The 13030-nt window shown below is 45.3% G+C and overlaps 1 long non-coding RNA gene across 1 annotated transcript; it reads right to left on the reverse strand.

Moving 5' to 3' along the window:
* Positions 1-4558: 4558 nt before the first annotated feature.
* LOC129387855 (uncharacterized) lies at positions 4559-10139 on the reverse strand. The gene is made up of 3 exons (XR_008615006.1): positions 10057-10139; positions 8121-8171; positions 4559-5579 (listed from the first exon to the last, which is right to left on the reverse strand). It is a non-coding gene; the product is annotated as an uncharacterized lncRNA (long non-coding RNA).
* Between the last annotated feature and the right edge of the window lie 2891 nt (positions 10140-13030).

Raw genomic sequence — 13030 nt, forward strand, 5'->3', positions numbered from 1 at the left:
TCGTCTTTGTGCATACCGCAATGCTAGTAGCTATAGACGCGAGACTAAACTTAACCGTGACGCCCTTGTCGCTTCACAGGCGATGAGTGTAGCACGCGCCGATTTAAATTTGGCACCGCTATAGAAAGGCTTCTTCGTCGTGATCCAATTAAGCGGTTTTGCGGCCGCGTGATGCATTGCATTTGTCGCCTTTTGGATTAGGACGTTCAACAAAGGCGTCAAGTATTGGCGCGATGAGTTGGCTCGATTGGCTTCTCACTTTTCAAACTCAAGTTAAATAAGCTCTAAGGTGAAATGACTGCATGCAGCTCATAGCCGACTAAACCAGCGAAGCTATAGAAGGAATTAAAACAGTGCAGACACGTCGTTTTCCAGTTCTCAAGAAAAGAAAATGTGTTGCTTGAAATGAAGGTTTTATGTCCAGAAACTCTAACAAGATGTTGGCGAGCCTCAAAGCACCTTCAATATCTTTGTTTCAGGTATCGTCCCACGTATTACTTACCAGGGTAAACCATTCTAATAATATTTCGTGGATTCCACAGGAATGGAGACTTGGAAAAGTAATCGCATTAATAAAAAAAGCAAGGTGCCGGTTACGTATGAGATGACATTAGGCCAATATCTCTTACATGTAACCAATTGAAACTCGTCGAAAGAACCTCAAAAGACCGCATTTATAATTGGCCGATAAAGAACATGATTTTAAGCCCATACCAAATTGGATTCAGACGTAGGTGCTCGATTTGGTGTGCCCATGTCGACCTAGAAAGTCGTATTCAACAAACGCGATGTCAGAAAAAAACATGCAGCCTTAGTCAGTTTCGATATCGCTAAGGCGTATGACAACGTAGAACATGTCAGCCTAATTAACGCGCTTCAGGATGCTGCTGCCAAAGTATTTGATCGTGGGGGTTTATGTTACTGCTATCTACGCGGATTGTCTTCATTTACGCATCAACGGTCAAGAGGTCTACCACAGGGATCAGTCCTATCGCCATTGATGTTTATTTTACAGAGCATTGTACCTTTGAAACAAGATGTATCATCATCATCTTTTGCTGCATCAGAAGACTAACATGTTTTGTACCAAACTCTACAGACCTTCTTCTTCTTCGTGATTTAGGAGATGGAAAATACGCTCAGTTCTGCAGCCCATATGGGAGCACGGCGCAGCGTAATGGGGAATGGGGGCGGGGAAAGAAATATGAGAGGATAGAGGGGGAAAGGGAGAGTAGGTTTCAGGCAGCAGACGTCAGCATCATCCAGGGGCGATAGACCTACATGAGCTGCCTAGATATGCGACTTGATGATATTATCCTCTCACTTAGGATCAGGAAAAGCTCTGTCTTGGTTTTTCCTCAAAGTGTTCCTGTGCAAATTTCGGTTCTTTATCGACAAGACAGTATCCCACAGGTAAATACATTTGAATATTGGGCTGTAATGTACACTTAAAAGGTTAGTTTGGGTTCCCATATCGATAGTATTAACTCAAAGGAAGCACGCGCACTAGGAGTGCTGCGTAGACTCAGCAGCAATCGATCAGGGTTGCGTCGGCATGCTCTCATTATGATCTATTGCATGTATGTTTGCACGATAATAGAGTTCGGCTGCGTTTTGTTTTCTGGAGGGCCTGCACAAAACATTCGGCCTCTCATTCTGTTAGAACGAGATGCATTACGTTTATGTCTTGTGCTTCCTAAATTTGTCGCTAACAATATCTTGTAGCAAGAAGCACGCCTGCCATCTCTTCTGATGCGATTTCATATCCTAACAGTACAAACTTCTCTAAAGATGTATGCCTCACCACACAATATATTTCGATCACAATATATTTTCGTTACTGAACCGGCTTAACTTTTAAGTATCAGTTGTATCGCTCACGTTGCCCTCACGTTGTTTTCCTACTAAAAATATTGGACCCACTAAATGTTCACCTATGCGATGAGATCTTACTAAATTCCTCGGTTGCAATCGCTAAAATCGAATTTGATGGTATTTTTCCCAATAATGGCAAACGTCTTCCCTATCAATATCTGAATAGTATTTTTGCACATCTAGGTACAGAGACCGTTATAGCAATTGATGCTTCCGTCTGTGACGAAAAGGCATGTGTGGGCATTGTATCACCACATTTAAATTGATATTTTTCGTTTAGACTTCCTGATTCACGCCTATCTTTCAGGCGGAAATTTGGGCAACTGTCTTAGCTTTAGGCAAATTACCATCATCTCTGTCATCAGCCGTAATCTTGTATTCTATGTATATCTACTCTTCACTAACCGCATCTAAATTTTCAAATTCATTAGAAACTTTCCATTCTCTTCTCCCAAGACACTTACGTCTCGTTCGTTTAGTGTGGGTGCCAGGTCACAAAGTTCTAGCGTTAACCGAATATGCAGAAGCACTCGCAGATGCACTGCCCCTACAGGTGTCGTGGCTGCTACCTTGTTTTCTACGGAATGACGCAGTGATACTACGAATGATGCCTAAATATCCTCATTGCAACGTGCAGTTTACTATTGCCCTATCCCAAGGAACTGCGAACTCTAGTCAGAACCACTGGCCATGTGCCCCGAAGACTTGGGCTACTGAATACGCCCTATTGGGTATGTGACACGGGTGATTTTTTCCGAACAGACGACTTCGGCCACTGCGCATGCGCAAGTGTGATTGTGACGCGAAACTAGGTAAGTGAAGGTGCTTGGCCGATTCGTCAGAATGGGTACGTCCTGTGGGTAGGGGCCGGAGTAGACGAATAAATTAACAAAAATGGAACCAGAGAGTGCATTGAGGCACGAGCGTTGAATTACATAGAAGGGAAGGAGAAGTGAAGTGACGACAGTTCAGTTGACAGGAAAAAAAAGTTTTGCCGGTGACAGACTGGCACATGCAAGGTGTTTTTCCTTTTTTTGCACCAATTTTTTAAAAAATTGCCCGTGAAACATAGCACGATTCTAACCCTTGAAATAAAGCACTCGATGAGGCCGCCATTACTGCTACCAAAAATTAGAATTCTTAATTGAATGATTAAATAAGTACGCTAATTAACATTTTTAATTGCTTTACCGCACATACTTCAATCTACGAATTATAGGGAGTGAGTATGCAGTTAATTAGCGTAATTTGTTAACTATTCATTCAAGAATTTTGACTTTTCGTAAACGTAATGGCAGCCTTATCGAGTAAATAAACTCAAAGTTACAATTTCGCTATCTGCCGCGAACAATTTTTAAACATTTGGTGCAGCAAAAATAAGAAAAACAGCATGTATGTGCGTGGGATCCGCGACATTTTTTCTTCCAACTTCTGTTTCGTTAGCTGAGAGTTACCCGCCGTGGTTGCTATGTGGCTATGGTGTTGGGCTGCATATCACGAAGTCTCAGGATCGAATCCCGGTCACGGGGGTCGCATTTCGATGGGCGCGAAATGCGAAAACACCCGTGTATCTAGATTTCAGGAACCCTATGGGGTCCATATTTTCGGACTCCTCCACTACGGCCTGCCTCATAACCAGATCGTGGTCTTGGCGCCTAAAACCACATAATTAAAGAAAGAAATTATTAGCTGAGACATATCTGGCGTATTACGCCTTGAAACACTCAACCAGTGTCTAAAACCAACGATGCAGCGCCACACGAACGGGCAGCTCTTGTTCGGCAACATCAGTGTTTTAATTAGTGCACACATTCGTTACAATAAGGAGAACGATCTCGTGACAGCAGTGCCAGACGCGAAAGCGGTGTCACTTTGCGGGCGCGTAGGCAACCGTGGGGCTTGCAGCGCGACTCGGCGCCACAGAGCCGGCAGGACGATTCGCGGGGGCGTGACCTGGCGTGGGACTCCCCACCCGACTAGGCGCCACCGTGCCATGAGGTCGGGTCGGAGACAAAACGGTGCGGGGTTTCCGCGGAGACGCTGGGGTAGTCGGGCTGGCTACCCTGCTGACTTGGCCATGGGCCGGGCGCCGTGGTGTTGTAGGGCTGAGGACAGCGGGGCTAGTCGCCCTGGAAGCCTACGACGAGAAGACACCAGTAAAAAAAGAAGAAAACAAATAAAAGAGAATAGAAAGAAAGGGTCATGCAAGTGTCAACGCTAAGGAAGACGAGGTCGACGTACTTGATGGTCCAAATTATTCGATGATAAGCTGTTGACTATCTCTCTCTATTCTATCTCTTTCGCGTGTTAAACATTCATTCATTTCGTGTGTTATTCGTATCGCATTTCACGCACAATTACGTCGACCTTGTCTTTTTGAGCGTCGAGACTTGCTTGATCATTCTTCTTTATCAAGAGGCCAGCTAGGTGGGCCGATCCAGGAGATAGTGAGGTGTGGCTGATTTGCGCAATATGGCTGATTTCCGACTACATTGTCATTAATTAGGGCCATCCTAATAATTGTACGTGCTCTGAGAGTAATTGCCAGTTCTCGTGGGCACCCTCAAAACCACATTCTAGACGGCACTGCCTCGCGTGAGCCCTGATTACTCCAAGAAAACTCGGTGCGTTTCCCTAAGTTTTGCCGTTTGGTGGCTTTGCCTCAGCATGTTTGTGCGTGAGGCGGTGCACCCTTTACAGGGGTATAACGCAATGTTTTTTGACTACACTGGCGCTAATTACTCCCATGCCGTTAATTTTACCAACCGTACAGTTGAATTCTGGCTTCATGTCACGTTGAGATCTACGTATTGATACCTCTTGCGATTTTCTACAACAGGTGGAAGCGAGAAAGGATTGTTATTTTTTTTTCTGGAAGTTTTACAACGCCAAACCAGTTAAGGGGCGCGTCTCGCAAAATATCTGATGTCGGTGTTGGACGTCGTTTCGCGAAAAATCATTCCTGACCACAAACGCGCAGGCCGTCCGCGTGGCGCAGTGGCGTTGCTTAAATAATTGAAATCCTCAAAGTAAAATGCGTCAGAAAAATCGGAAAGTACGGCCTAAACACAACCTACAGACATGATAGCGTCGAATCGTTATTTGAATATACGCAGAAAACATAATTATGTTACGCGGAAACTAAAACACAACCCATTTTCCAGTGTTTCTACCAATCATAGAGCGGTGCGGCCTGCTCGGTTCCTTGCAACACCACCATCCAGATGCCGCTCACTTCTGCGCTTCCGTAAGAAAGCAGCCGTTGCCAGGAAGCATGACAAGCAGGCAAGGATCTTTGAATGCATCGCGTTTAAAAGGCGAACCTTATAAGCATACTCCAAATTTTCAATTTATTGCCTAGGCCACCAAGGTTACGCGCTTGTCAGTATCTCGCAGAATGTTCACAAGTCGCTCTGCTTCCTGCTTCTTCACGGTCGCTACTCTATTACAGCATAGTCGCCTCGAAAAAGAAAAAAAAAAAGACAATATCGGCGATGTTTCCTCTCCTCGAGTTGGCGAGTGGTACGCACCTTTGCCGACCGCAGCTGTTGTGCGCTGGGGGAGAGGACGGCCGTGGGAGACAAGACCGCGGTGGTGGGGCTCATCACTTGAGGACTCGGAAGGCGGGAGGCCTTCGGGCTGGCCGCTGGGCGTTGCCTCGCGGTGTACAGCTCGTAGTTGTTCATGCGGTCCAGCACCACGCACTGCGTGCAGCGCGGTTGTAAATACAATAGTTTTTTTTTTAATGAGAAGAGAAGCAGAAACTTCGTCGAGAGTTACGCTTCGATCTGTTTGCGACATGTTCTTGGGCCCTGTAGGAACGAAACATCTGCGCTGCACGCGACAAAGGCGTCTTAAAAAAATTTCTGGCTCTCCAGTAATCGAGAGTAGATGCAAGGACGAGATGGCAACCGGCAAAGCAGATTGGTTGGAGATTATACTAGTTGCAATATTAAAATGGGTGTGGCGCATGTTCGCAACGGCACACTCCACCACACCACCACGACATCACGCCATATGCTCTCTTCATATGGACGCTGGCCAGCTAGACGAAGAATTGAATTATAGGGTGTCACTGGCCAAAACAGCGATTTGATTATGAGGCACGTTGTAGTGGGGGACTCCAGATTGATTTTGACTACCAGGTTTTTAACGTGCCACCAATGCACGGGACACGGGCGTTTTTGCATTGTGCCTCGCGCTAAATGTTGCCGCTGAGGCCTTGATTTGATCTCGCAACCTCGTGCTTAGCAGCGCAACATCATAACCGTTAAGCCACCGCGGCGGATACAATTGCCTGCAGGAGGCGCCACGCAGAGTGGCGCCATCTCTCGAGGCAACGCAAAACCCGCGTCGCGGAACTAGGGGACTGCTGGCGTTCAGCCCTGTGTGCCGAGAGATGACAAGGAAGTGTACAGTGTCCTGTTTCTGCCTTTTGAACATCGCTATCGTTAATGAAAAATAATGCTCCAACCTGCTGGAAGTTACAGCTTGAGTCGTATTGTGAACAAACATTACGAAGAACTCGGAAGCAATGTTTTTTGTAGCTTGTTCGGGAAGTTACTAGCGTATGTAATGCGTTCCTGTACATAGGGTTTCGGGCCAGAGACTGCATTTTTTAAAGTTTTGACGGGTTGCCCGGATGATGTAGTTCTTTTCTCGCAAATTGCCCGGATGTCCTCGTTTGATTGCCCGGATAACGGTTCTAGCTTTTGGCATAAGGTCACTTGAATTTCGCCGACAATGGGAGCTAAAAGCATTTCATCTTTATAAATTTTCACACACATATGCATTCATCAAGTATTGCAGGATTCGATCAGGTCGCGTATCGTCCTTGTCCGCGTGCTTTCTTTCGTTGTTTTTCGTTCTTTTAAATTTCATTGTTACATGCTTTGATGATTCTCAATTTTTTTTGTTCAGTTGACTGGTTGTTTCTGTTATTACTTTTTTATCTTTATTGCGTTGTTAACTTTTTTCTATCCTTGTGCAGTACCATTTTAGGCATTTTTCTATGTTAACATCTTCAGCTCGCATTAAAATATATGTTTCACTCAGCAGAATATACAAGCAGTTGTACAGTGGGATTCTTTAACCGATAACATGCAAGCGTCTGAAAAAAAGAAAAAAAAGATGACTCGGAATATTGAATGAAGACAGAATATCGCTTAATATTTTAAACAGAAACGTACTCGATACTTATCAGAAGATAATGTTGCAATAAGCGATAAAAACTTGATTCTTTGTGGAAATAAACATACCGAAGCTTATTCAGAACTGATAACTCGGTAATCGAGACCAGCTAGTCAAACAATAAAAAAGAGAGCAAAAAATTCACCGACGGTTACAGTGCTCGCTAATGCGAAGCTTTAGCGCAGCTCTATGCCGTTTTCATTTGGCGATACATTGAGGCAAATACTTTGAGAGAGACATGTAGCGAGTCGGCAATCGTCGAAAATTTGATCTGCGGGTCAAGGGCGTCGGCTTTTATGCATGACTTGTCGAAGGTACCAGTGTAATTGCTGGCGCCGTTTGGCTGCCAGAAAATACTACATACTTTGCGTCGCGCATACAATCAGAATACAAAACAATCGCGAACCATGACAATCGAAACCAGCGCGAACGAGACCAAACAAAGCGCGAGCGAGGGATGACGGGAGCACACGATAATATGAAGTCAGCGGTTCGGCTGAAACGAGATACGAGTACGCATAGAACGGCCGGGCGGGTCCGCATGGAACCAGGGGGCGGGGGGCGGGGGGGGGGGGGTGTATTTTGTAAGAGTCCACCAAGTGGACTGTCCATTTCAACCGCCGCTGATTGGCTGGTGCGGCTCGTCTCCTCTTCGCTCGCACAACTCCATCCAATCAGCAGCGGCCGAAATGGACAGTAGACTAAGTGGTCTCTTACAGAATACCCTCCCAGTTTCCCGCACGGACGTCATTGAAGGGGCCGCTTTCATTGGTTTCCGCCATTTGCGGCTGACGTCTTTCATCCGCCACTCCGCGTTCGCTCTTTCATCTTTCGCTGTTGCGCTCGTTGGCTCGGTTACGCCACTGCCACCGCCACCACCGAGGAAGCCCGCCGCAAGCACGGGCCATTAAGAGATATGGTATAAAAATGAAACGAAAGGTAATAACATTTTGAAGTGCTGTGACAATGACAGAAGTTTGCAAACACGCAATTTATCTACAGGCACTTTTAACCATAGTTACTCCATCACTTCTGCCACATCTTGCCATACTTACCTCAACTACTGTCCACGCCAGGACAGAAAAAAGAGTAGTCTCCTTCGGAATCTACGAGAAAGAAAAAAATAGGAATGTTCGCGAACAAAATTATGCACACAAACGAACTTGTTGGAACCTATGTGAATCGAACATTTGGTGGAGCGGTTGATTAAAGGCCATTTAATTAGCGCCGTCCGTACAAGTTTGTTTAGTTTCATCCAATTCGACGTGTGCTCTCAAGCAAAGTTTATGTTTTACGAACGGGCTTCGAAACCAACGTTGGCGACAAAGTTTTACTGCCAGCTGATGTACATAATTGGTTACATTGGTATGGTTAAGATGTTCGCGGTGAAGGTATCGTAAAGCCAACAGCAACGCACAGAGTTAGATGATGGTGTTACAGTACTCGCTGAGTAATGGAGCTAACGGTGGTCTACGTTTTATTTCGTCTGTTACACGCGTGTACTTTTCTAAAAGACATGTGGCATCACTACTGTCGTTTTTCTGTTTAAGTATCGCGAACCTAAGTGAAGCCCTATAGACGCTTGATGACCGGCAGTCTGCGACACTGTTTCTTTGGCCAAGACACACACTTCGCGTTTTTTTTTCCTTCAGTAAGTCATCGTAGTCCAGGTAACGCCGCGACAGAATGGTGCAGACGGTGCAAAACAAACTTGTGCTTCGCACCTGACAAAGGCGCGTTTAACGTTTTCATAGCTTGCAGGTATTGTTTTCTGATCGGTTGCAGCTTTACTGGGATAACAGCTATATGGAGATACTGCAGCCGCATTTTCGCGATCGCCGTCGTCGCAGCCGTGCTGTCCCGAGTAACGTTCCAAGTGCGAGAACTAGCGGCCTGCACGGCTTCATTTAATTGGGGGTCACGTGATTTTCCATGGGCGCGATCGAGGGCGAGCATGCGAGAGCGAGCCGTGAAGGATGATTGCTTGATTGCGCGCTGTCTTCGCGCGTGCCCCATGTTGAAGAACGCATGATTGAGCCCGTTCTGCCCCTGCACAGGCCTGACTATACGCCCGGCTAAGCGCGTGCGCGATTCGCGCGCCTTGCGTTGAAAATCGTCTGCTGCGTTTGCCAGGGCAAACATGCCAGGACGAGCCGGGAAAGCTGGTGGCATGATGTGCACTTTCTCGCGCCCTGACGCTGTAGGTCACGTGACCTGACTTTTTCGGAGACGCGGCCCAGTTTAAATTGTGAAGCGAGCGGCAGCACCGCAGCGCTCACTTTGGGGACAAGCACGCGCGTTTCCCGCGGACGCGCTGTTCGTCACGCCAGTGTTGTGACAGCGAGTGCTCGAGGACATCGAGTGAAAGCCGTTCCCGTTTGTATTTTGCTGCGTGTCACCGCGCTCGTACAGTTAGTAAGCCATTGTTCGCTACAATTTAGGGAACCAATAAAAATGCAGAGCCTATTTGGCGTAATTGCCTGATACTTTGGTATCGCTATCAGTGCTTCGGGGTTGGGGTGAAAACTGCATCCCTCTTTGTCTTTGTTGAAATGTGCCTGCTTTTCTAAAATATTTTTTTTCTTTCATGATTGATTGCTCTTGCAACTTTTCATTCTTTCAATACAAATTTTATATCTGTTTCCGCATTCCCTTGTTATATATATATTTATCTTTTACCCTATCCGCATGGAGTAGCGTGTCTCACTTTTGCTAGGCTAACATCTCCGTCTCTCAGTGAAGCATCTCTCTATGTCTACGAAATAAAATTAGGGTGTGAAAGAAATATCTGGTGAAGTTCCTATTTTCGAGGCACAAGGAAGTTCTTTTGCGTATCATCACGACTAACTTAGCCTAGGCATATCAAGCGATAAGGCGATCAACGAAGCTGGGATTCAAAAACAACAAGAAACAGTAATAGCAGCAACAACAAATAAGGTAGCAAACTCCTTATTTATCACGCACGTCGTATCTTGCGTTGCTCGTACTTACCATTTCAGGGTGAATTATCTTGCGGTACCGTCTCGACAGTGTGTCCGGCTGTACACGAAGAAAACGAAGTCAATGAAACTCATATGCATTTCGGGCAATCAATCAATCAATCAATCAATCAATCAATCAATCAATCAATCAATCAATCAATCAATCAATCAATCAATCAATCAATCAATCAATCAATCAATCAATCAATCAATCAATCAATCAATCAATGAGTCAGTCAGTCAGTCTGCCTGCCTGCCTGCCTGCCCTGCCCTGCCCTGCCCTGAGTAAAATTTCAAAAAAAAGAAAGCAAAGTGAGCGCTTACAACTTCGCAATTAAAACAGATATTGTGAAGAGCATAATTAAGGACGTCTAATCCAGACAGAATTAACATATTATGCATTGCTGTTAAATAAGACTACTAACTTGCGGCGAGGAACTTTCGAAAAATGAATTCAGCGGAGCAACTATTTCATATGAAGTTTGGTGTTATACCGACTCACGGTAGACGCTTTATCGGACGCAGTTTACACGCACGTGTTTGCATGTCTGTTTACCGCGTGGAGTCAAACTTTCTGTTTCAACCTTTCCTATGAAAGTTCGTGTTTCGGTAGTTATTGTCTAGAATATATGAGATCCTAAATCAGAATTAGTGTATCTTCCGCACATGGTGTGTAGTCTTCCGCGGCCGATTTTGGCTTAAAATGAAAAGTATACGGCAGGTGACCACACCCGCTGTGTAATTCACATGTACGAATTTCGACAGAAATCAGGTGTTTTAGCTTATCTGCTATCAGCAGACTGAAGATAACCAAATTTTTATTGCCACCCAGTTAAAGCTTGGGTCATTTATTAGGCTGCATGTCAATACTAAAAGCCATCAAAATCGCTCTCGTTGGGGCTGCCAGAAAGAAACAAGTCAAGCATGTGGGATGCGACAAATGGCTACTCAATGCCTTCATCACCTTCAAAATAGTTAGTTCTTGCGCACGGTCAACTACATACACCGAGCTTGAACAATTCAGTGAAGGTGCAGCATTCGCTTTCATGTTGTCACGGTGGTTCATATTTTACGGCGCATATTGCTATGTGGTTTAGCACGGGAAATGTTAGCAGGCGCAGTCTGGCGCCCCTATGTCCAAGCGCACCTCCGATATTAATAAATAAAATCAGATATATTCCGCACCCCACGAGAATTCAACTTACAGTCTTATGTGGTTCGCGAACTCTATATAGTCCAGAAAATACACTACGTTTCTACATGTCGGTAATTTAACGCTTTCCCTTCCAAAGGTATAGCGACGCTCGCTCAAATCGGCTCGGCGATTGCCTGCATGATAGACAACTTCTGCATTTCAAATGCATTCGAATAAGCAGCAGTCCCAGGGCGAAAATTGTCCCTTAAGCACAGCATGCATTTTCTATAGTCTGACATCGAAGGGCTTACGTACTACCAGGAAGGCTTCGGTGACAAAGTAACCAACAGTGTACAACAGGGTTCCGATGACGCGCACGAAGATGATGTTGAATCCAATTCGCATTCCATGAACGTTGGTCTGCAGAGAAATGGAGTCGGCGACTGAGTCAATACACACGCCATCTCTGTCTCGGATAGTGGAAGTCATTGAGGTTCACAGGGAGCATTCATACGTGCTCCTACGTGCTCTGCGCTCGAGCGTGTCCATGAATGTTCCACATTTATCATTCATTCCATAGAAACGCCCCATATCATTAACGTGACCGTTTCTTCATCAATGCGGCGCTGTGAACACGAAGGGGGTGAATAACTGTCTTTGGCTCTTTCTCCCATTTTGGTGGTCGGTTGTTGACGGTCGGTTATCGGTGGTAGGGGGACCGAGTTCCGGGATGCCTTCGTCGCCAACAGTAAATAAATCACATTAAAAAAGAAAACCTTCGACGTGAACGTGGCTCTCACAAACTTGAGTTCTAGATGTGGCATTGGCAACAATGAAATAAAGACTTCGTCATATAAGCGTGTAGGGCTATTACGGGGTTTTAGAATATAGACAATGAGCAAGAATGCGAAAGTAAAAATTTGGGTCAGTTGAGGACATGTGTTCCTAACAACGTTGTGGGTGAAATGGTATAGCCGTGCCTCTCGGCACGTGCTGTCGCGGTGAAAGCTTTGGGATGTCCAAGGTTCGGGTGCTTTCGAATGGACTGGTAGGTTCATTGCTCTAAAGAATGCGTCAACGTATAGTATAACGAGAGGCTCTTGTGTGTTTTGAAGGTACCCCCTTGTTGCTCCTGCCTTCGTCTGTCACTACAGTTGTTGGCTGAGACTTCTGTTCTCCACGGAATTACGCGATAAAACGACAGGTTAAGCGTGGATGCCGTCACTGCCACAAATATAAGCCTTCAATCGCATCATCTTTATTAAGGAACCGAAAACCTTTTTTTTTTAAAGTTCGGCTATACACTTACATTGACAATCAACGTTGGCGGTACCTGCACAATATTTTCGCAGCATCTTCGCATGCTGGAGGTCATGAATCTTTAAGAGACTAGCGCGCACTACTTAAATGCTTATGCAGAAACCATCGGCAATCATGTCCTAAGGGGCCTACAGCTTTATTCGCATCAGGTAACACGTTACGTGAATAAATGGCCGTTACATTACTTTGCATTACATTAAATTACATCTTTACATTGCATAAATGACTGCTTGGTGGAGCCCCGGGAACCATGGTACGATCAGAGGCGCCATAGACACACGCAAAAACAAAGGAAAGAAAAGAGATTACAGGCTAGTATTTGCTCCTCATATAATGAAAAGTATAATAAAGCAACAAGGGGATAATTTGAATTACGCACGTACCAAATCCTAACACATATGCAGCATAGGAATGCAAGTTGTACCAATGAATATCTCAGAGTAAACAGAGCGCATTTATCACCAACAAAGGGGAAACAAAATGCATTCTTTGTAAACAACAGTCGTTAGCTTGATTTGTAGTTGGTCTC

Source organism: Dermacentor andersoni, chromosome 3 (genome assembly GCF_023375885.2).
Source record: "Dermacentor andersoni chromosome 3, qqDerAnde1_hic_scaffold, whole genome shotgun sequence".
Lineage (NCBI taxonomy): Eukaryota > Metazoa > Arthropoda > Arachnida > Ixodida > Ixodidae > Dermacentor > Dermacentor andersoni.